The 25,098-nt window shown below is 39.6% G+C and overlaps 1 protein-coding gene across 1 annotated transcript in view; it reads left to right on the top strand.

The window, feature by feature from the left end:
• LOC140997859 (butyrophilin subfamily 3 member A2-like) overlaps positions 1 to 25,098 on the top strand; it is a 152,247-nt gene that overhangs the window by 70,258 nt on the left and 56,891 nt on the right. The gene's annotated exons all lie outside the window — the stretch shown is intronic.

The following is a 25,098-nucleotide window of genomic DNA, read 5'->3' as shown; positions in this document are numbered from 1 at the left end:
AATAATGCCTTGTTTTAGGGGAGCTGCAGCACCTCTGCACCCTTCGTTCCTGCCGCCATGCTTACTGCTCTCTGTCAGCTCAGTGTCAGCTCTGTTCTCTGATGCTCTGCAGCTCATTGTACTGTGTGTTGTTAATGCGTCTGTGAATATTAGCGGTTAGCGTTATTAGAAAGCCAAACTCCTGCTGTAGCTTCAGTCATTATCCTGCTTCATGTCATGTGGAGGCGTGGCTGTGGTAGATAACAGAGCAGCAGCAGACCTGGGACCAGCTGACAATCTACTCAAGTAAAAGTATTCTGTAATAAACTACTCAGAAAAGTACAATTTATTCAAAAAAGTGACTCAAGTATATGTAATGTAAATAATAATAATGATACATTAAACGTATAGTGCTTTTCTAGATACTAAAGTCACTTAACAAAGGAAACAACAAAAAAAGAAAATGAATCTGTGAGTAAAGGGAACATATCAGAAAGTGGAGGAGGAGAACAAACTTCTCTGGTGATTGTAAGAAGTTTTGAAGAGGTGTGTTTTGAGGGATTTGTTGAAAGTGGAATAAATGTTGTTTGTTACAAACCAACATTGCTGAGAGGAGACTTACGTAACATCTCTGGATCATTTGGAGGATGAGGATCTGCAGAAAACAAAACAGAAGTAAACATTACATCAAGTCAACGTTTATATTACTAAGTATTAATGTAAAGTATCTCATGTCAGATGATTAACTGGCTCAAAGGGACAGTTCACTCCAGAATCAGAAATACATATTCAGTGGGTAGAGTAGCCAAAAATAAGTACTCAAGTAGAAGTAAAACTTATATTAAATAGTTATTAACAACAATTTGAGGACGTCCTGCACTACAACAGACGGCAAACTACAACACCAACATACTACAGCAAGGAGATGAAGAGAGAGAAGAGGATGAAAAGGGAGAGAAACTCACCAGACTCCTTTATAAAATCACTCAGTTTTGTAAGTTGTTGAGTTTGGACAAACTTTATCAACTTTGTGAGACGCTCACTATGATGAATTCTTAATTATTTGGGTCTTGTCATTAATTCAGCAGGTTATAGAAGAAGTTCTTTATTCTTTGTGCACAAGACAAAGTTTCATTTTGTTCCATTGATTTTGATTGCCAGCTGATAATCTACTCAAGTAAAAGTATTCTGTAATAAACTACTCAGAAAATTACAATTTATTCAAAAAAGTTACTCAAGTATATGTAATGTAAATAATAATAATGATACATTAAACGTATAGTGCTTTTCTAGATACTAAAGTCACTTAACAAAGGAAACAACAAAAAAGAAAGAGAAAATTAATCTGTGAGTAAAGGGAACATATCAGAAAGTGGAGGAGGAGAACAAACTTCTTTGGTGATTGTAAGAAGTTTTGAAGAGGTGTGTTTTGAGGGATTTTCTGAAAGTGGAGTAAATGTAATTTGTTACGAACCAACATTGTGAGAGGTGACTTACCTGATGAGTCTACCTCTGGATCATTTGTACGAGGTATTTGCACCACAGGCGCTGCAGAAAACAAAAGTTTACATTACATAAAGTCGACTTTTACATCACACAGAAATGATTTTGGTGCAGATTTTAATGTTTGCATCATCTTTTAAAAGTCTGTTTTCAAACAGTCAAGAATGGAGAGTGAAAAGTTGCTCTGAACGGTTTCAGTTTTACTTTCATTGTTTTACAGAAGAATCTCAATGTTCAATGTTACACTGAGGTCGACCACCAAACATAACATTAGATCACCGTCTCACATTTAATGACACGTCATGATTTCAGCTTCATCACTACATATTAGGATTATTATAAACATCCAATTCAAACTCACTCTGCTGCCAAATGAAGCACTTTGACACCTGAGTGTTAATAATGAGCACCAACAGCTGTGAGTCACAGAGCTGATACCAGAACATGTTCAGCTCTTTGGCTTCATAACTTAATCAATTCATTCATTATCAATATGGAGTCTGATGGAATCAGGAAGCCATTAGCCTAGCTTAGCATCAAACCCATAAACAGGGTGAAACAGTTAGCCTGGTGCTGAAGGTGTATTTCTAACTTTAGTCTGTTTCCTTCTGCTTCCAGTCTTTATGCTAAGCTAAGCTAACCACCTCCTGAGTTTAACTCCACATTAACAGACAGACATGTAACAGTGGAATCAATCAGCCATCAGTCTCTGTGAAAGAAGCTAACACTGGTAAGGGTTTTACTTAAAGTGTTGAACTGTCCCTTTAAAGGTTACAGCCTGACATATTCAGACCTACAACATTCAAACCAGAAGTGTTAAAGCTTCAGATCTGGAAAACGAGTCCAGTGCGTCTGTTTTAAGTCCGTTTCTGCAGTCAGATGTCTTTTACCAAACCATTTTGAGAGTTAATCCAAAGCATCATTCATTAAATGATAAACTGGATTAAAGGAGCATTCTGTAGTTTTGTGAAAGACTTTTAATCAGAAGAGAAAGATCTCCATTGACTGATTTGTTTTCATGACTGAATAAACTCAGTTAACAAACAATTTATACTGTTTTACTTTGTTTATATGTGGCGGACCCTGCCACCTTTCTACCTTCCAACAGTGTTCTGGGACCTTATTTTCCTCTGAGAACAGCTTCTTTATTCACTTATGGAGAAAATACATATTTCTCAGTTTGTATTAATTATTACTTATTAATATTTTAATATAAAAATTCTGAGTTTGAACTTCTTCAAAACGACATAGTTCCCCTTTAAAAGTATTAACTTGTATCTAGATGAGCCTTTTTGTTTGTCTCAATTGTGTTTATCAGCAGAAAGCTTCAGGATGTAGAGCCTCCACTTTCAAATGTTCACTTGTGAACTATACGAAGAACATGAGTGAGTGATATTCAGAGGTCTGTCTGATGGAGCTTAATCAATAGTGTTAGGCAATGATCTGTGAGTGCATTTCATTTTCTTTTCATGTCATCAGTCAGTATTAGAACCAGAGGCCTCATGTAAATAAATAGAAGGGTTCAAATCTGAGGAGACAGAAACAAACTGTCTGGACGTGATCGTATCACACAATGTATCTGTAATGTTGATGTCTGCACATGATGTGTTGATATATATTGATACAATAAATAACATTAACTTACGTCGATTACAGGTTACTACAAGAACTGCAGCAAGAACTACTACAGCTCCTAAAACGAATCCACCACTCAGCCATCCAATGACCTCTTTGGTGGATGGGTCCTCACAGAGTTTCTCTGAATCACATCACAAAGAGTTCATGTAAAACTCAAAATGTTGCTGCATATCATGGACAACACAGTGAACATAAACTAAACAGAACATTTAAAGGGTGTCTAAATTTTTTTTAAATAATAACACATGAACAATTCAAATCATTTAATGAGTAAAATATTAAGACAGAAATCTCACCACTGATAAACACAAAGGTTTCAGCACTAGTCTGATGGCTAATTTCCTCCTGTGTGGCTACACAGCGGTAGAGGTCAGTCTTGGTCACAGTTGTCTTGAGGGTAACGTAGTAACGACCTCCTCTCTCTGAGACCTGAGGCTCCTCAGCAGGAAGGATGTTTCCAGCGCTGTCCTGCCACTTGACTTTAGGTTTTGGAAAAACTCGTCGAACTTCACACTGCAGCAGCGACCAGTCCTTTGTTTGATAAAGTGTGGTGATGTCAGGCTTTGGAGATGCACCTGTGAACACAATATAAACAGCAGCTTATTAAGGGCAGCACAGCATTTACTACTGGACTGTGAGATATCAAGTATAACTAAGGCTCTAGTGATGTAATCATGTTGCTTTTATCCCATCACTGACTGAAACACTGTGTTGAAGAGAGAAGACAGGAGAGAAGCAGAAAAGCACAATGTGAGGCTCACACTAGATTTACAACCAGCGTTGTGTCACTACAATGTTGGTGCTAAACACAAATGAACAATGTTAAACTTCTCTCTATTTTGCCTGCACCCAGAGCCCCCTCACCTTTTTACCTGCAAAACTCTGCCAAAACACGTCACCCTTCAGATTTCAGGGCTGTCATATCAACTACAGACTGTTGATGCACGGACACAAAGATACAGTCAGATGTTGAGAAGGAGACAAAGCTGCCCGTCTCTCTTGTATCGTGTGAGGATCATCTCACCAAACTCTGATCAAACTGTCTGAACCCGATGGTGCAACTATGAACCAAGAGTCTGTCACTACTCTGCCCATTGCTGCCTAAAATGCTTTCAGAAACATATTGTAGTGACTGTTTAGATGTAACACAGTCATGGTCAACACTTTACGTCCACTTGTAAAGAACATGTTCATCATGGCAGCCTTCAGCTCCAATGATTTCTACAGCTCTCATGTTTCTGTGATGAATAAGTGGAACACAAACTACTTTGTCACTAAAAACATTCATGAAGTTTGGTTCAGATCTGAATTTATTATCGGTCTTCTGAAAATGTGACCAAATCTGCAAATCAGAGACTGAATCCATTCCTACGCTGTTGTGAGTATTTATACTATGTAACATATGTCCGCTAATGTTAAATTGAAAAAAAATCTACGATAACTCTTTTTAGGATTACTTAAGATTAATTATACATAAATATGCTGACGTCTTAAATAGGTGACGATTCAAATAGCTGGCTAATATAATAATAATATGGTAAATTGGTGTATTTTGAGAGAAGCAGTTTTACAAACAGACCATATATCCGCCCCTGCGGAGCGCTAAAAAAAAGTACGAAGGAACGCACCCAAGGCAGCATCCGTCATTTGATTGGTCCACACTCTCGCTGTGTCCCTATTGGCTGGTGAAACACAATATATTGACTGCAGGGAGGGATAGTGTTGAGTCTGAGCAGACTCCTCAACCGGAGAGGAGGTGCTTGTTCTGAGCGCGTGCACATTAGATCTGAGCGAGCACTGGACATATTTGAATGCGAGCGAAATTTGTGCGTGCAAGAAGAAGATGTGTGAGCACAAGCATGTGATTTATGAGTTCAAGCACTCATTTTGAAAGAAAGCAGCAAACATCTCAGTGCGAGCACAAAATGTGAGCGTGAGGAGAATAAATCTGAGCAGAGAAGGAGCCGTGTCACTGAAAAGGAATGAAATCATGCTCTCAAACTGAAAATCTACGCTCTTGAATAAAGATAGGATAATTATTACATAAGTAAGCACTAAAAGACGACAGGTGAGCACCTTTTTTTTTTTTTTACAACAACAATGGAAGACCTTGCCAACCTTGGACCATACAACACAGCCCATATTCTCACATTTCTGGACAGACTCCACAACATTCTCATACCACCATCTTTTTTTTCCTATATTTTTTCTGCAGATTTTTTTCTGCAATTTTCTTTTTCAGTTTACGGTTTTGTGAGCACATTATTGTTCACTCCAATGTAAATATATCTGCTGTGCACTGTTGCACTGACTTGTCTGGTGAAAAATAAAAAATAAATGTTTCAACAGCATGTGTGTGCATCTGCAAATATTTCTGTGCATGTGAACAATCTGAAGAATTATCTACAATTTGAACTATTTTGGTATTATGGCAAAGCATACTAAAGATGAGAGTGCGTTTCATTATGCCCAACAGTTTGTAGTTGGTTAGACAATAATCTGGTAATATGAATGAAGTGTGTGCCATTTGGTGCAAAAGTTTGATTTTGATGATGCTATATGTAGTTTTGGCTGCAGTGCTTCATTTTGCAGGATATATGAGGTATTTTGCAGTTTGGGTGTGTGGTTTTGTGAATTGTGTTAAGTATTTTGATAAAACCAGCCTAGTTTGCAAAATTGTGTTTTAGCAATTGGAAAAAACTGTAACATCCAGCATGTTTCCACATTGTTCCACTGTTCAGATGAAATAAAGTGAGAATTAAAAACTCTCAGTGAGTGATGATCAGTTTTCTTACCGTCTCCAGAGCAGCTCAGCAGACAGAGACACACGAGAGGAAGAAGCTCCATAGTTGTGATGTCTTCTGAGGACTTCACCACACTGATGGTGTCTCTATATGACGGAGCTTCACACACTCCTCAACACCCTGACTGGTTCATCAAAAACTGTTTCTGTTTCTCAGCCTGCAGGCAGTGAGAGCTGCAACACTTCCAGTACAAACCACATATTTTAACTATGACTCATGAACTGCACTTTGTCTTCACACTAACATTAAAGCTGTGTATAAAAAAATCAACTTTATAGCCTCAAATTCAGCTTCAGCTTCACTGTTAATGTGTCAGAGTTGCTTCTCTTCCTGACCTGTTGCGACCTGATCAGCAACAGTGAAACATCTCTGCAGTTCCTCCAACACAAGCAAATAAAAGCTCCGCTCCAGACGTGTTGAAAGAAACAGGCTGTAATGAAGAGTGTAACTCAGCCCCAAGTTTCACAGCCCACAAAACATTTCACACAAAAACACTAATGTAGAAGAAATTCCCAGTTTCCCTCCTCATATTCAGGCAACACAAACATCACAGTGGTTTGTTGGAAATACAGTTAAAGGAACAGTTCACTCAAACAAAACAGAAACTCAGTCATCATCTCCTCCCTCATGCTGATGTAAAGTCAGGTGAAGTTTCATAGTCCACAAAACATTTCTGGAGCTTCACAGTAAAACTCTCCTCAACTGAAGTAGCTGGAGACTTGTTTTAAAACGGAAAAAAAACAGAAATAAAACTCCATTAAAACTTTGCCGAATTAGCTGTTAGTAGTTCCTGTTTGCAGTGAACCTGTTGATGAACAGACAACTATCAGGGGATTACTTTGAGACTGAAGGAAACTTAAAAACAGGAGATTTCTGAGACAAGTTCTGCACATGTAAGAAGCGTCTGTTTTCAGGATTTGTCAGCAAATTTCTGGAGTCATTATCTCCCCGAGTTCAGCTTGATGATGTTTTATATCGAGTGTCCAATGTAAAAAATTTGACTGCAGTTTTCACATCTGAGACAAATTGTTTATAAAAATGTTTATATGTAAACAAAAACAATTAAGTTTCAAATCTAAATGTTAGATTTTGATTTAACATTTTGTTTTTTACATACAAACATGTTGAATCTAAATATTACAGGTGACCCATTTAGATGTAACATTTAACTAACAAATCTAACAATTATGCCTCAGATTTGAGGAAAATGAGCTAAATATTGAAAATATATCAGTGAGAAAACTGCAATCACAACTGACCAGCTGCTAGAGACGCATCAGATAATCGATCGAGACGCATCAACATTAATAACAGAGTCAAAGTTTGTTTGGTCGATAATTTTTTCTCTTAAAGCTTCACAAGAGTGGAACTGAATCTCACCAAATATCAGAATTCAACACAAACTTTTCATTTAATTCTCACTGAACAGGATGATTCATTAATAATCAGCTCTGTCAGCATTAAAGGCCACCTGCTCTCTTCTGTTGTCACCTCGTTAACTCCAATCTGTCTGATAACATTAAACTACTTTAACAACTCCTGACACACAACGACGTCATCAACGACCACGTTCATACAATCTTTCCTGGAAGTTGCACTCTGTCGTACACGAGAAGTGAAAGAAGTTGTGAAGTTCTGTGAATGTGCTGTTAGTGTTACAGAACTACTGTTAAACGTTTTAGCTTTGTTTGATGCATATTTAACATCAGGAGACTAAACTAAGCTCAGCTCTGGACGAACTAGTTTGTACGACGTCTTGTCGAACCAAATCCGAAGACAAAAGATTTTAACGTTTAAACAGAATTTGTGGAAAAACAACAAAAGAAAATGCAAAGTGACGACATTATGTGAATATAATGAGTTGGTTCACGGAGATAAACAGTTAATTCTCCAGTCAGATGCTTTCAAACTGCAGCAGAAGACACAACGTTATAATTAAAAGAGCTCCAGTCAAAGTCTGTTTCCTTTGTTTCATTTTCTTCTTATCTATACGACAAATTTCTCCTGACAGTCATGCCAAGAAAATGTGTCAGGTGTTTCCACTACGTTCATACAATCTCTCCTGGAAGTTGTACTCTGTTGTATACGAGACGTGAAAGAAGAAGTTGTGTGAAGAATTAAAGAGAAGTTCAAACCCTGCAGACTTTCTGTTTTGGCCAGTCACTGCTGTGGGTGAAAGTTGGTCTGTTGGTTTCAGGAAATTAGTCGGGTTCAGATGTTGTTCAACCATCAGACAAACGTGTCAGAGCGGACTGATGCATTTTTACTTTGACAGGATTCTGTGTCCTACACTTGACTTGGACACTTTTTGTGATTGAGTGCTGTGAGAAAAAGGCGAGGACTGTATATGTGTATATATAAAAATATATAAATTGTATGCTAGCTCAGTTGAGGGAGCAGACATGCTGTGATCTTACTGTCTATTGCAACAATATGTGTCCAGGAAACTACAGCATGGTTACTTTTGTGAACGCAAATGTATGTGAACCTTTGCTTTCAGTATCTGGTGTGACCCTCTTGTGCAGCAATAACTGCAGCTAAACATTTCCAGTAACTGTTCACTAGTCCTGCACGTCGGCTTGGAGGAATTTTAGCCCATTCCTCGGTACAGAAAAGCTTCAACTCTGGGATGTTGGTGGGTTTCCTCACATGAACTGCTCGCTTCAGGTCCTTCCACCACATTTGGATTGGATTAAGGTCAGGACTTTGACTTGGCCATTGCAAAACATGAACTTTAATCTTCTTTAACCATTGTTTGGTAGATCGACTTGTGTGCTTACGGTCGTTGTCTTGCTGCATGACCCACATTCTCTTGAGATTCAGTGCACGGACAGATGTCCTGACATTTTCCTTTAGGATTTGCTGGTTTAATTCAGAATTCATTGTTCCATCAATGATGGCAAGCCGTCCTGGCCCAGATGCAGCAGAACAGGCCCAAACCATGATACAACCACCACCACGTTTCACAGAAGGGACGAGGTTCTTATGCTGGAATGCTCCAAACATAACGCTTCTCATTTAAACCAAAAAGTTCTATTTTGGTCTCATCGGTCCACAAAACATTTTTCCAATAACCTTCTGGCTCGTCCACATGATCTTTAGCAAACTGCAGACGGGCAGCAATGTTCTGAGAGCAGTGGCTTTCTCCTTGCAACCCTGCCATGCACGCCATTGTTGTTCAGTGTTCTCCTGACGGTGGACTCGTGAACATTAATATTAGTCAATGTGAAGGAGACCTTCAGTTGCTTAGAAGTTACCCTGGGGTCCTTTGTGACCTCGCCGATGATTATACGTCTTGCTCTTGGAGTGATGTTTGTTGGTCGACCACTATGGAGCTAAATCAGGGTCAAATGTTTTGTACTTGTAAAAGTAAAATTTGAAACTGAAATTTCAAGCTTTGATCTTGAATTTTGAAAAATACATCAACGTATTCAAAATAAAAATAAATGTACAAAAAGTTTTTTCAAGTTAAAAATAATTATGATCAACTCTGGTAATTCTTTTGAATAAATCATTTATTTTCATTTTTCACTTTCATATGTTTTGATATTTGGGATCCTATTTCTTTCAGTTGCATGTTTTATCTTTTCAGATTCAGATCTTAGTTTTTTTTCAGTTTCAGATCTTTTTTTTTTCAGTTTCAGACTTTTGACCCTGATCTAGCGTGGGGGGCGTGGCATCAACTGAGAGGGGCGTGGCATCATGACAGACAGCTCAACCAAAAGGCTACAGACCTTCTCCTATCATGTTGCCTTCAGGGAACGTAGGATCTAAAACGATTCGGCTACGCCACATGATTGGCAGTGAAAAAATTGCTGTCAGTGACAAACTTCCATTTGCACATCATGCACGAATATCCTGCACAGCTAAAACTGTTTTAATTTCCAAGGCTGTTTACATGTGAGATGTGGAAGCTGTTTTAGACAGTACTGAGGACCAATTGTAGTACAGGAGCGACGAAATCACGCCAGATTGTGCACAGACACCCACACAATTTTTCAACATTAACATTTTAATAAAACATTATAGTCATTATGGCCTTTAGAAAAATGTTTTTTTGGGAGGTGGGGTAGTGCACTATAGGCCCCTGTCGCGCGGCCTAAGCTTTTGTCCTTAATGGCATTTTTTCCCCCTTACATTACTTTTACTTGTATACTTTAAGTAGTTTTGAAACCAGTACTTTTACACTTTTACTTGAGTAAAAAGCTTGAGTTGATACTTCAACTTCTACAGAAGTATTTTTAAACCCTAGTATCTGTACTTCTACCTGAGTAATGAATGTGAATACTTTTGACACCTCTGTATATGACTCCTGGATAGACAGAGTCCACAGACAGGCGAGAGCACTGTTTGAGACTGGCAACTTGGTTTGTTGTTTGTTCATGTAGAACGGTCCCAAAGTGGTTATTAGGTCCTAGTTAGCAAATAAGAGACAATTATCACACTAACATGCAAATATCAGTGATAATACTTGAAATGCTTTAGATGAGCCTACCTCCACTTGTCCTCTTGAAAGTCTGAAATGACTTTTGAAGTCAGTGACACTGTACAAGGTACAAGAGAGAGATAACAGCTAGCTAGCTGATGGCAGAAACTCTTAAATTAGCGCCCTTGGAGAGCGGAATGAGGTATGAAAAGAGAGAATGTCATTACTTCATTTGTTTACGAGTTAATTGCACATGTCAGCAGGATAAAAGCAATATATATTTCTGTGAACAATTACAATATATTGTATTTCATTTAAGAGAAGCATGTGATACACTTGTCATAATAGCTTAAAAACATATTTCATATTTCATCGTTATGAGTTGGTTAAAATGATTTGTATCGTGTGTAAACATGATTAATATGTGAACATGATTTATATGTGAATTATTTGTGAAACTACAAAGAAGCATTTTGTATTTCTTCTGTTTTATTCTGTAGTTTTCACGGTGCTTATGGTGCATGGTGCTCGTTGAGAGAAATAAATAAATCGACACCCGTTTGAAACTCTCTGCGTCTTGATCAATAAATCCGAGGGGCTGCTACACCAGTTACTACGTTACAGTTGTTTGGTCATGTGACGTTGCTTGTGGGACATTTCTCTATATTTTGCTGAGTGATGGACCTGTTTAGTTACCAAAACCACTGTTTTTCTGCCTGAAATGAAAAAAAAAATGAAAACACTGTAAATCAAAATTTTGTTTGTGCTGCCTATTTAAATGTGAATTGTTAAGCATCGATAAATACATATTTTTTGTGCTCCCAGATATTTTACTTTAGGAGCACATGTGCTCGTTGGGAAAAATGTCAGCGTAGAGCCCTGTTACAGTATAGTTTATTAGGTTTTTGTTATTGAACATCAGATTAAAGAGGAATTATGTTTTTTAAAACAGAATTATGTTCACTGACGTTTCTCTGATTTATTATTGGAGAAATCTGAAAGTCTTCAGCTAAGCTAACAGCTCTGTGAGGCTAACATGCTAACTAGCGCCGGGCTACATCTCAGTTTTATATTGTTATTGTGATATGAGACTAAACTGTATATCGTCAGATGATGATGTCATTATATCATGATATGTCATAAGAGCTTTTAAAGGCTGTATTACAGTCAAGTGATGTAGTTTTCTGAACTTACCAGACTTTTCTGTTTGTTCTAATACTTTAGTCATTATATCCACTTTACTGGTGATTATTGATCAGAAATCTCATTGTGTTCATATTTTGTCCAAGTATCAATAGTCATCTCTACAATATTGTCACAATACTGATATCACAGTAGGGCCTATTTGGTCAAAAATGTTGTGATATTTGATTTTGTGGCCCCGTCCTAACATTTATGAAGCACTTTAGAGAAGATTTAAAATATCCAGTTACATATCGTATATCAGGATGTGGCATAAAAATATCATGATATAATTTTCAGGCCGTACCTCGCAGCTCTAATCTAAAACAATCCAACACAACTGTTCTGACTTTAACTTCACTTTTATGATGAATTAATGTTCAGTTTCTGTCGACACTGTCATCGAGGTGTTAGTTAAATAAAATCTTTATCACTGAGCTCGTAGTTAGTGACGTGTTGAACTGGACTGTATTATATTCAGACGTGTTTCTAATATTCTGACCCGTCATGTTTGTGAACAGGGAGGACAAAAAAACAGAAACACCTCTCAGTGTGATGTAGTTCAGTACAACACCACCTTTAACTGTGACCTCAGTAATAAACACACTTTCATTTACACATTTCAGACAAAGTCAACACAAACTGAACATTATAAAGTTCATAAAAACAGAATTAGTGGCAGAGCTGCTGTATTAAATTACAATATATACATAAACATATTTATACTGCTGTACATACTGTATATATGTGATCTATAGTGTGAACACTGTGTTCATATCAAACCTCCAGCTGTTTATTCTCTATATAACGTCTCACTGACGTTACTTTGCTCTGATACCTGCATTGTATATTTTGCCTTCTGTGCTGCTGCACGTGTTCACACTGTTTATATCTTAGTGTCTTCATCCCTCACAGTTTATTCTCTTTATTACACCTGAACATACTGTATGTACACAATCTGCTCACAGCTGCTTTTTACACCTCTGGTTGGACGTTAAACTGAATTTCTTTGTCTCGTTAATTTACTCAGTGTAAATAAAGATGTATTGAATCTGATCTCATTAATAGATTGTACAGGTGAAACTGATAAAGTGTCCACTGAGTGGGTCCGTACTCTGCTTGTATATACAGTTTAAATTGTGAGGATAAAAATACAGAGGAACAAAGAAATAGAAAAGCACAATATAAACCTCCAGCACTGTTTGACAGGATGAAAGTTCAAACATTTTAACTTCTTCCAGTTTGAGGCAGATTCTGACTGAAGGAAAGACTGGATGGTCAAAGGTAACACACCTGATGTGTTATCGGGACTGAACTGTGTTACTAAGAAATATTTTAATCAGCTCAATCAATTCTTTCAAATTAGGGTGGACTTAATATTAGAAACACCTCTCAGTATCCCAACACACTACACCGACAATGCAATTTAAAACTAACACAAACTACAGACTCCAAACTGACAATAACACTGAATCAACATCTCTCCAGATGTGGCTGCAGCTCTGTGGGCTCGAGGCCCTGCCAGATGTGTATTCTGACCACAACAAAAGTCCATCTGGGACTCTTGAACCAGTCGCAGCAGTAAATGAGCGGACATCTTTAACTGTTTAATGAAAGCACTCACCAACAACAAGCTCAATGATGAATGTTTGTCTCGGCTTAGGACGTGGGAAAATGCAGCTGTAGTTCCCGCTGTCGGCCATCTTTGTTTTTGTGATCTTTATGGAGGCGTCGCCGTTCTTCAGTTGATCTTTAAAATGTGAGACTCGACCTCTGAACTGCTGATCTTGACTTGTGAAGATTCCTGAATTATAAAAGAACACCTTATGCCGTCTTTCATCTTTCCTCCAGTCAAAGGTCTTTGCTGTGATGTCGTCCTTGGTGCTGAGGGAACAGGGTAAAACAGCATCATCATCTTGTTTCACGACCACTCTGACACCTGGAAGATAAAAACGTGTTACTCAGTATGTTAACATGCAGAGTCATCAGGAAACAAAGTCAGATAACAACTTTACACACCACAACAATAACTCACACAACTGTTTCCTCTAACATAATAGTTTGGTTGTGACATATTTTAAGTATATTTAAGCTACACTTCACTCGCATTTGCCCCTAAAAAAATGTATGTGCGAACCGGTAAAATGACTTCGGCGCACAGTGTGCGAGCAAAGGTCACAAGTTACCATCACAACCACAAGTTACCATCACAACCACAAGTTACCATCACAACCACAAGTTACCATCACAACCACAAGTTACCATCACAACCACAAGTCACCAGCCCTTTTCACACAGAGTTGCCGCATTATCGCCGCAGCAGCGGTTCGTCAATTCTCCGCCGCTGGTTGTTCACACAGAGCCGAGCAGCTCCGGCTTAAAGACGAACCAGAGTAATTCACACAGCAAGCCGGCGCTGCGGGTCCAGAAGAGGCGTGACGGTACACGTCATGATGATGACCTATGTGTTTTTTTCAAGGTGTTCCCCGGTGTCCTCCTGTTAATCTAAACATGTACCTGCTGACTGTTTATAATCATATGGATGCTGTTATAATGTGTTGTGGTTCAGATCCTGACCCACCAAACATCCTGGAAAGTGACAAAGTTACGTTTTTCTCTAAATTACATAATCGCCATCAGTCAACAGGACGCTGTCTGACTCTTTCACTCGCGGGGAGGGAGGCTGTTTTCTGGGGGGAAAGTTCACTAAGTCTCGGTGGAGGACTGACCGTCGTGGTGATTTTTTACATGGTGACATTTCTCTATATTTTGCTGAGTGATGGACCTGTTCAGTTATCAGACAGTGAACAGCATCAGATCGACACATCCTCGCTCCGCGCCGCCGGCTTATCCATTCACACTGGTTCGGTTCGCCAATACTGCGCCTCTGATACTACTAGGGGTGGGCGGATCGATCCAAATATCGATAGTATTGATACCAACGTGAGTATTGGTATCGGCTCGATACTAGCGTGATGAGATCGATATTTTTGTTGTAGTTTCTCTGCTATAAGTTCAGCAAATCACTCGTATTTCTTCACAGAGTTTGTGTGAGCGCAGCATCTAGTCCTTATGCGCAGTGCTCCTCTCCACCCGCTCACTTAGGTTCACTAGCATTTAAAAGCAGCACCCAAAAGTTAACGCTGAGCTGCAAAGCAAACGGAGGGAGGAGGAGAGAGCTCCCCAAACCAGAACCAGACCCCTGGCACAGAGACAGACGTCACTGAAAGAGGCCTTTCAACAAAAAGCTCAACAATATCCAGGTAGCAATTTCTAGAAGTGAAAGTTATTTCCAGCATTAATTAATGTTGTTTTTCAAAGTGTAATTGGTGGTCAGAGATGTCAGAGTTGTAATTTTAGCAGTGATTAAACTATTATCATATATTCAGACAGTTGAAATAAATCTTAATTGTTTTACTGGAAGTCAAAAATATATATTTATATTAAGATATATAGCCTCAAACCTGAAGTATGAATATGGCAGAATACAATAACCCTTTTGTGTATCTGCTGAAGGAACATTAGTATTCCTATTGAGGCTACATGCAGATTTTAAAGTAAAAAGTATCGGTATCGGCAATACTGGCCCTGTAATTACTTGGTATCGGATCGATACCAAAATTTGCAGTATCGCCCACCCCTAGATACTACCTCTAATACTACCTCTGATACTACCTCTAATACTACCTCTGACACCACCTCTGATACTACCTCTGCATCACCGGTGCAGCGAAATTTCACCCCTCACCACATCTGAAACTTTCACACAGAGGCGGATGTGGAAAATTGGCGCAGGATTCCCGCATTCAAACGGGAGTGCGGCAGCCGGGATGCGAACCGGCATCCCATGGTTTAAAATGCAACATCTAACATTGTACTTAACCACTCAACTATCATAACATTACTACACTGATGTGAGTATTTATACTATATAACATATATCCGCTAATATTAAATTGAAAAAAGTCTAAACTACAATAACCCTTTTTAGGATTACTTAAGATTAATTATACATAAATATGCTGACGTCTTAAATAGGTGACGATTCAAATAGCTGGCTAATATAATAATAATATGGTAAATTGGTGTATTTTGAGACAAGCAGTTTTACAAACAGACCATATATCCGCCCCTGCGGAGCGCTCAAAAACAGTGCGAAGGAACGCACCCAAGGCGGCGTCCGTCATTTGATTGGTCCACACTCTAGCTGTCTCCCTATTGGCTGGTGAAACACAATACTTTATAGAGATGGGATTTATGGCTCTTTGAGGGGAGCCGGATCTTGGTGATTCCTTTCAAAGAGCCGTTAAAAAAAAACTGGCTCATTTGACTGATTTTTATATTTATTAAGTTTTAAGAAGCCAGCCTGGTGGTAACTCATTTTATCTTGGAAATAATCACTGGGAGGTTGATGGGGTGAGATTTGGAACAAAATAATACAAAATTAGATATCCCACCAATATCTGAGTTTGAATTATTCTGAAATATTGATTATTATGTTATTGACATGTGTGGACTAGATTTTAAAGTCTGATCTGGATTCATCGTAAATATCCCACAAGGTTGCACCATATCACTCTGCTTTGACAGTGGCATCACTATTGCCTGAGTCAGTTGGCTCTCTTCTCTTCTCACCTCTGCCACTTTCACTGTTGGGTGTTGTGTTTCCAAGTGTCTTTGCAAATTATTTGTTGAACCGGACTTAAAAGAAATATTTTTCTGACAAATATTGCATTTTGCCTTACTGTCTTCCACAAGAGAAAAGTGCATCCAAATGCTGCTCCGCTTCCTTTGGCTCATTTTGTCCAAACAACGACGTCAGACACAGGACAGACTGACTGTCCTCCTCCTAATTAAGACTGCTGCAGCTGCTCTGCTCTCGGAGGCAGGGGCAGTCACGTGTTTCTGTTTTTACGCAAAGGCAGCATGAACAATTCAGGTGGCGTCATGCTACATTTGCATATCTAATAAGCACCGTGCTCCACATGTAACTTTTTTCCCCCTCCTGTTCTCTGTCCCACTCAGGGGAGGAGTACGTACGTACGTACGTACGTACATACATACGGTTCCCAGCTGTGACTGGGTTCCCATCGTTCATGTTAACGAGCCGTTCAAAAGAATCGGTTCGTTCCTTAACGTCACAACACTAATACTTTAAGCACAGGGAGGGACAGCCTTGAGTCTGAGCAGACTCCTCAACCGGAGAGGAGGTGCTTGTTCTGAGTGCGTGCACATTAGATCTGAGCGCGTGCACATTAGATCTGAGCGAGCACTGGACATATTTGAATGCCAGCGAAATTTGTGTGTGCAAGAAGAAGATGTGTGAGCACAAGCATGTGATTTTTGAGTTCAAGCACACATTTTGAAAGAAAGCAGCAAACATCTCAGTGCGAGCACAAAATGTGAGCGTGAGGAGAATAAATCTGAGCAGAGAAGGAGCCATGTCACTGAAAAGGAATGAAATCATGCTCTCAAACTGAAAATCTACGCTCTTGAATAAAGAGGACAATTATTACATAAGTAAGCACTAAAAGACGACAGGTGAGCACCTTTTTTTTTTTTTTACAACAACAATGGAAGACCTTGCCAACCTTGGACCATACAACACAGCCCATATTCTCACATTTCTGGACAGACTCCACAACATTCTCATACCACCATCTTTTTTTTCCTATATTTTTTCTGCACATTTTTTTCTGCAATTTTCTTTTTCAGTTTACTGTTTTGTTCACTCCAATGTAAATATATCTGCTGTGCACTGTTGCACTGACTTGTTTGGTGAAAAATAAAAAATAAATGTTTCAACAGCATGTGTGTGCATCTGCAAATATTTCTGTGCATGTGAACAATCTGAAGAATTATCTACAATTTGAACTATTTTGGTATTATGGCAAAGCATACTAAAGATGAGAGTGCGTTTCATTATGCCCAACAGTTTGTAGTTGGTTAGACAATAATCTGGTAATATGAATGAAGTGTGTGCCATTTGGTGCAAAAGTTTGATTTTGATGATGCTATATGTAGTTTTGGCTGCAGTGCTTCATTTTGCAGGATATATGAGGTATTTTGCAGTTTGGGTGTGTGGTTTTGTGAATTGTGTTAAGTATTTTGATAAAACCAGCCTAGTTTGCAAAATTGTGTTTTAGCAATTGGAAAAAACTGTAACATCCAGCATGTTTCCACATTGTTCCACTGTTCAGATGAAATAAAGTGAGAATTAAAAACTGTCAGTGAGTGATGATCAGTTTTCTTACCGTCTCCAGCAGCAGACGTTTCTCCAGAGCAGCTCAGCAGACAGAGACACACGAGAGGAAGAAGCTCCATAGTTGTGATGTCTTCTGAGGACTTCACCACACTGATGGTGTCTCTATATGACGGAGCTTCACACACTCCTCAACACCCTGATTGGTTCATCAAAAACTGTTTCTGTTTCTCAGCCTGCAGGCAGTGAGAGCTGCAACACTTCCAGTACAAACCACATATTTTAACTATGACTCATGAACTGCACTTTGTCTTCACACTAACATTAAAGCTGTGTATAAAAAAAATCAACTTTACAGCCTCAAATTCAGCTTCAACTTCACTGTTAATGTGTCAAAGCTGCTTCTCTTCCTGACCTGTTGCGACCTGATCAGCAGCAGTGAAACATCTCTGCAGTTCCTCCAACACAAGCAAATAAAAGATCCGCTCCAGACGTGTTGAAAGAAACAGGCTGTAATGAAGAGTGTAACTCAGCCCCAAGTTTCACAGTCCACAAAACATTTCACACAAAAACCTAAAGAATCTAAATATTACAGGTGACCCATTTAGATGTAACATTTAACTAACAAATCTAACAATTATGCCTCAGATTTGAGGAAAATGAGCTAAATATTGAAAATATATCAGTGAGAAAACTGCAATCACAACTGACCAGCTGCTAGAGACACGTCAGATAATCAGAGTATAAAAATAAAAGAATAAAAGCAACATAGAACAGAGTGAAAGAGCTCGTCTTTGTCCTCAACAACATTAATAACAGAGTCAAAGTTTGTTTGGTCATTTTTTCTCTTAAAGCTTCACAAGAGTGGAACTGAATCTCACCAAATATCAGAATTCAACACAAACTTTTCATTTAATTCTCACTGAACAGAATGATTCATTAATAATCAGCTCTGTCAGCATTAAAGGCCACCTGCTCTCTTCTGTTGTCACCTCATTAACTCCAATCTGTCTGATAACATTAAACTACTTTAACAACTCCTGACACACAACGACCTCATCAACGACCACGTTCATACAATCTTTCCTGGAAGTTGCACTCTGTCGTACACGAGACGTGAAAGAAGTTGTGAAGTTCTGTGAATGTGCTGTTAGTGTTACAGAACTACTGTTAAACGTTTTAGCTTTGTTTGATGCATATTTAACATCAGGAGACTAAACTAAGCTCAGCTCTGGACGAACTAGTTTGTACGACGTCTTGTCGAACCAAATCTGAAGACAAAAGATTTTAACGTTTAAACAGAATTTGTGGAAAAACAACAAAAGAAAATGCAAAGTGACGACATTATGTGAATATAATGACTCCAAACATAACGCTTCTCATTTAAACCAAAAAGTTCTATTTTGGTCTCATCGGGCCACAAAACATTTTTCCAATAGCCTTCTGGCTCGTCCACATGATCTTTAGCAAACTGCAGACGGGCAGCAATGTTCTGAGAGCAGTGGCTTTCTCCTTGCAACCCTGCCATGCACACCATTGTTGTCCAGTGTTCTCCTGACGGTGGACTCGTGAACATTAATATTAGTCAATGTGAAGGAGACCTTCAGTTGCTTAGAAGTTACCCAGGGGTCCTTTGTGACCTCGCCGACGATTATACGTCTTGCTCTTGGAGTGATCTTTGTTGGTCGACCACTCCTGGGGAGGGAAACAATGGTCTTGAATTTCCTCCATTTGTACACAATCTGTCTGACTGTGGATTGGTGGAGTCCAAACTCTTTAGAGATGGTTTTGTAACCTTTTCCAGCCTGATGAGCATCAACATCTCTTTTTCTGAGGTCCTCAGAAATCTCCTTTGTTCGTGCCATTGTGGCAATCTCAGTTGAACTGCGAGTGACAGATCTAGAGAATCTATGTAACACCAACAACGCCAACTTAGGACTTGTACCTAAAGAGTATACTCCTTTAACTTTAACTTCTCAGAGAGGGTTTCCCAAAAACACAACCCATGCACAGGTAAGTACACAAAATGAATACAGGCACGATGTAAGGTCATTTAACAGATTTTATTTATTACTCACAATAAAATAATTTCTTTTTTAAGTTCTGTTTCTCTAAAAAAACATTTATATAGTTCTTTTTATTTCCAAAGAATATTATGTTCAGCCAACACAGTAACCCACGGTGGTTCAGTTAGGAAGAGAGGCAACTTCAGTAGCTTAGCTGTAGCAGAGGTCACTGCACACTCAAATAATCAAAACGAAACAATATTTTTATACAAACTCAAATCAAAGTGAAAGAAAACATGCTTAACTTTGGCAGGTCCTCCACTATAACTGCTGTACTAACCCCCCCACCAAGAGTCTGATTGGGGCTGACCACACTTGAACTACAACACATTACGTTAAGAGCGTCTAAACGACGAAGACAGAGCGCAGAGCGGCTATTTACTACAGGCCTGAATGAGCGAGGCGAACAAAAAGGAAAGAAAAGGAGGCTAGAGGCAAGGCAGGGCAAATGGCAGCCTAACGCCAGGCAAGCTTTAGAAGAAACAGAGCCAGCTGTTAGGGATAACACATAAACACTAGCAGACAACTAGCACTAAGCTTGAGGCTCTGGTTACCTGCGTGGTTAGCTGTAGCCTGCTCACATTGATGCTCTCGCCGCTAGCAGCTATGATGGCAGCAGCGGCTAACCGGAAGGGACACACACACACACACAGCATCTCAGCTCGACACGCCAACCTACAACAGAGGACTGTCAACACGGCACCTTATAACATCTTCCCATCATGATGAGACTGTGCTACATACCTGGAGAAAGAACACACGGCACATACCACGAACCACCAGAGCCACACACCGGCCAGTACTCGCTTCGGCAGAGGAGAGAGAGCGACTAAACAAACAGCGGGGATATATAATAAATATATATAATATATAATATATAAACAGGTCCGCATTAGCGGCCAATGACGCGGCTACACTACAGGTGCCGGTAAGGGGCCACACACCTGCTGCGATCGTCTTGCCTGCTGCAAAGACTGAGGGACACAGAAGAGAAATGAAATATATAAACATAAAACCATCCGGTTACACCATCATACCCTTTCACACACTTGTTGTGAAGATCAGACTGCCCACACTGCCCTCAGTAAACACACACCTTCCCACAGTGGACGGGCACGAGCATGTTGGAACCACTGAGCAGCATTCATGAGAATAATTACAATAAAATAGATCGTTTTTTGTTTCTCACAGAGGTCTCACTGTAACTCTTCATCTTCTAACAGTGAAATCAAGAGAGAATGTTTGCAGGGGACGAGTTTCTCGGAAAGTAGCAGCCTTCTCAAAAGAGGATATGACCCCCCCCCCCCCCAAACCCACCCAACCCCCTGAGTCCATCTAGAAACATCCTTTACACAATCATGTGTTTCAGAAAGAGTTGAACCTCGGTTCAAATAACATGATTGTGTAAAGGATGTTTCTAGATGGACTCAGGGGGTTGGTTGGATGGTTGGTTGGGTGGGTTTGGGGGGGATCATATCCTCTTTTGAGAAGCTGCTACTTTCCGAGAAACTCGTTCCCTGCAAACATTCTTTCTTTGTTTCACTGTTAGAAGATATAAATAATAATGCGTGTGTGTGTGTGTGTGTGTGACGTGTGATGACTGACACCTCTTTTAAGAAGGCTGCTATTTTAGGTTTCTCGTCAAACATCTTCTGTAGTTAACACATGAGCGTAAGAGATTTTTAAGTTTTGTTCCACAACATAAAATACATCAGTAAATAACATTTGGATTAAAAAACCACTTATGTGTATTTAAAAGGAGCGAACACGAAACAGAGGTGGTCTGGGACATAAAACCAGTAGGTGATTTGTTAATTTTTAACAGGGGGGACGGCTCAATGGGAGCAGCACCCTGCCCCGACACACCTGTACACCTCCCAAAGGACATTGTTGACGCCTTAACCACAACTGTGACATTTCTAATTTTACAACTCCATTTTATCCAGTTATCTTCCTTCTCTCCCTGCTACAAATGTCTTTTCATAACTGTATTAAAGTAATGAGTAAATACACCTTTAAATTGTCTGCAGTGGATTATTCAGGCAGGGTTTTCTCATGTTCCTCACAATTCACTACAAGCAGGGTCATTTTAAGTTACATGACCGCTTGGAGTTTTTTACCATCTAAATTCCTTGAAGGACACAAAATGAACATTGTGCAAAATAGTAGAGCCCGACTGACTGATATGAGCCTCTCACAGATATATCGGTATCGGTGTATATATTGTCCGATATGCACCGATATGAAAACCTTATATTTAAAAACTATAATGCAGAAAAACATGCTTGGGGGTTACTTAAAATTGGTGTAATGACATAGTTTGTCCAGCAGAGCGCGCTACAACTACTAAAACAGCTGGTGTGAGGAAATGTAACAGCTGCTCACTAATGGTTGAACTATAAACCAGCACAAACATGACAATTACCAACAGAACATAAGTCTCCATGTTCTGAAGAGAAACACTGAAAACACTGACAGAAAGTCACATTTTAGTTTCAGAACAAACTTGTTGCTCCTCCTCTACAGAGAGACGCGCTGGGGATCCACCGGAAGCTGCTCTATGACGTCGCGTCTGCTACAGGTTTTGTTCCGCCCTCCGCATGACGTCATACCATGAATGTATAAAGAGAACCCAGCGGGAACGTTTCAGAACCGAGCCTCTGGCCTGCCCGATATTGTTGACTTGCTCAGATTTTGTTGATAACCGATAATGAGGCCGAACTGCTGCTGCGACTCACACTCGACTACAAGGCGAGTAAGTTGCAAGAAACACGAACACAAGCATGTGGTCCGCCATTGTTGTTGTTGTTGTTGTTGTGAGGGGTTCAGAGGTGGAGGGGTGCCATGCTGTAGAGAGCGCTGCTGCACCGTGTATTAAGTGGATGTGAGGAGTTTCCGCGTGCGTTTCAATATTTTTGGCGAAGTAATTTAAATACTCGATAATGGAAATTTGCACATCGTTAAAACAACAATGACGATATTATCGCAAACGATATATATCGTCCACCCCTATGGTGCCTCGTGTGATGTGAGCACAACACCCATAAATTAAAATCACTTTTATTTCTTTGATCACAGTTTGAACACAGAAACATCAGAAACAGTCACAACACACAGTTTTGACATTTTTCATGTTTTATTCAAACGTTTGTACAGAAATGATGAAGCGCTGCCTGAAGTGACATGAAACACTACAAGTGCATCATCAGTGAACAACAGAAACATACATGAACTCTGAGAGCCACAATTCAGATATCAGACACCAACAGTAAACACTCAGTGTCCAGTTTATCAGGGACACCCGGCTCAAACTAAAATAAGAATAATAAAAACAGCCGCCAGAATAAGACACAACAGTTCAACAGCTGCACAAACTGCAGCCTGCAAACTGATCATGAAGTCGAATCTTTGAACAACAAACTGAACATTAAACCTTCATGAAGGAGGATTTACTGCACAACTGTTGTATCAGACTGCATCAGCTTCAGCTCGCTGTACCTAATAAACTGGACACTGAGTGTAGAGTTCAGTGTGTAACTGGACCTGACAGACTCTGGATCAGAACCTTAACAAATACAAAGAAGCAGGACAGACTCGTCCATAGACCTGGATCAGCAGGAAACAAATTTGATGAATTTGATTTGATAATCTGGGACACTTAAAATTTAGGTTTGCTAAACTCAATATCTCAATTTTTAAAGCATTATAAAAAATGACATGGACTGAAAGCTAAATAAGAAAATGTATCATTTATAGACATGTCATGAATTCACAAACATTCAGGAAAGAAAGGGCATAAATGTTTGTGAATGAATAAGTTCCATATTGGAAATCGCTACATGCCGAAGTATCCTTGAGCAAGATACTGAACCCCAAAACTGCTCCTGGCGCGCAGTTGGCACCTTGTGTGGCAGCCTCTGCCGTCAGAGGGCCCTGCGATGAGCTGGCGACTCGTCCAGGGATATACCCTGGCCTCCGCCCTATGAGAACTGGATTTGGCCCCAGTAACCCCCGCAATCCCCTGAAAGGGGATAAAGCGGCAACATCTCCGCGACCCTCACGGAAAAAGCGGTAGATAATGAACTGAACTGAACTGAAGTTCCATATTGGAATAAGTCAAACTGAGCAGATTTACTGTGATTTTCACCTTTTCTGAGCCCAGTTGGCTCCATGTTGGTGTTGGTGACGTGTGTTGATGAGATGATGTAGTTCACTGAGTTTGCAGTCAGCTGAGGACAAGAACAATTACTGTCATTAGTTTTCACACTGACTCACACACAGCTGTTTCTCTGTAATAATCTACTCAAGGTCCTTTGAGATGAGAAGTGAAACTTCGATCTGTTGAAGTTTTCTGAAAGCAGCCTTTGTTTGTCAGAGTATTTCATCAGCCAGAGTGATTCAGTCAGTTCTGTGTTTCAGCTAACATCACCCTTCTTCTCCAGAAGAGAGCTGTGTGAGGCACAAACACCAAACACACACTCAGACACACACATCTGCAGCAGCAATGATGCCACAACAACACATCACAACCAGTTCTCCATAAAAGTGTAAAACAGCCTCACTGAGTGTGTTTGTCCTAGAATAGAATAGAATAGAATAGATAGATAGATATACTTTATTGATCCCAAGCTGGGAAATTAAGGTGTAGCAGCAGCATTACACACAGAGACGAATGACAACACAGTGAAATAAAGAGAAAAACCTAGACATATTAACATAACAATATAAAATGTAATATAAAAAATGTATATATACAAAAAATATGTATAAAAATGTATATATGAGCAGTGTTGGTGTATACACAAGCAGTATTAATTGTAGTGCAAAATAAAGTATAAGGTGCAGTGAACAGATGAGGTGCAGAACCGTGTAAAAACATATAAAGTGCGTAGAGACTGTATGTTATGACCAGAGTTTCAGCTGTTGTTGTAAAATGTGTTGGCACGTGGCAGGAAAGATTTCCTGTATCAGTCCCTTCGACAGCGGAGCTGAAGCAGCCTGTGAGAGAAGGTACTCCGCTGTCTGTCTACTGTGTGGTGGAGAGGGTGCTGATCATTGTCCATGATGGATAAGAGTTTCTTCAGCGTTCTCCTCTCCACCACTGTCTCAAAAGAGTCCAGCCCGAGACCGAGTACGGAGCCAGCCTTCTTGATGATTTCATCAAGTCTGTTAGTGTCGCTGGCTCTGATGCTGCTGCCCCAACACACAGCAGCAAAGAAAATTGCTCCGGCAACAACAGACTGGTAGAAGATCTCCAACATCTTGCTGCACACGTTGAAGGATCTCAGCTTCCTCAGG

Source organism: Pagrus major, chromosome 6 (assembly GCF_040436345.1).
Source record: "Pagrus major chromosome 6, Pma_NU_1.0".
NCBI lineage: Eukaryota > Metazoa > Chordata > Actinopteri > Spariformes > Sparidae > Pagrus > Pagrus major.
Note: the sequence above shows the minus strand (reverse complement) of the source record. Positions and strands in the feature narration are given on the sequence as shown.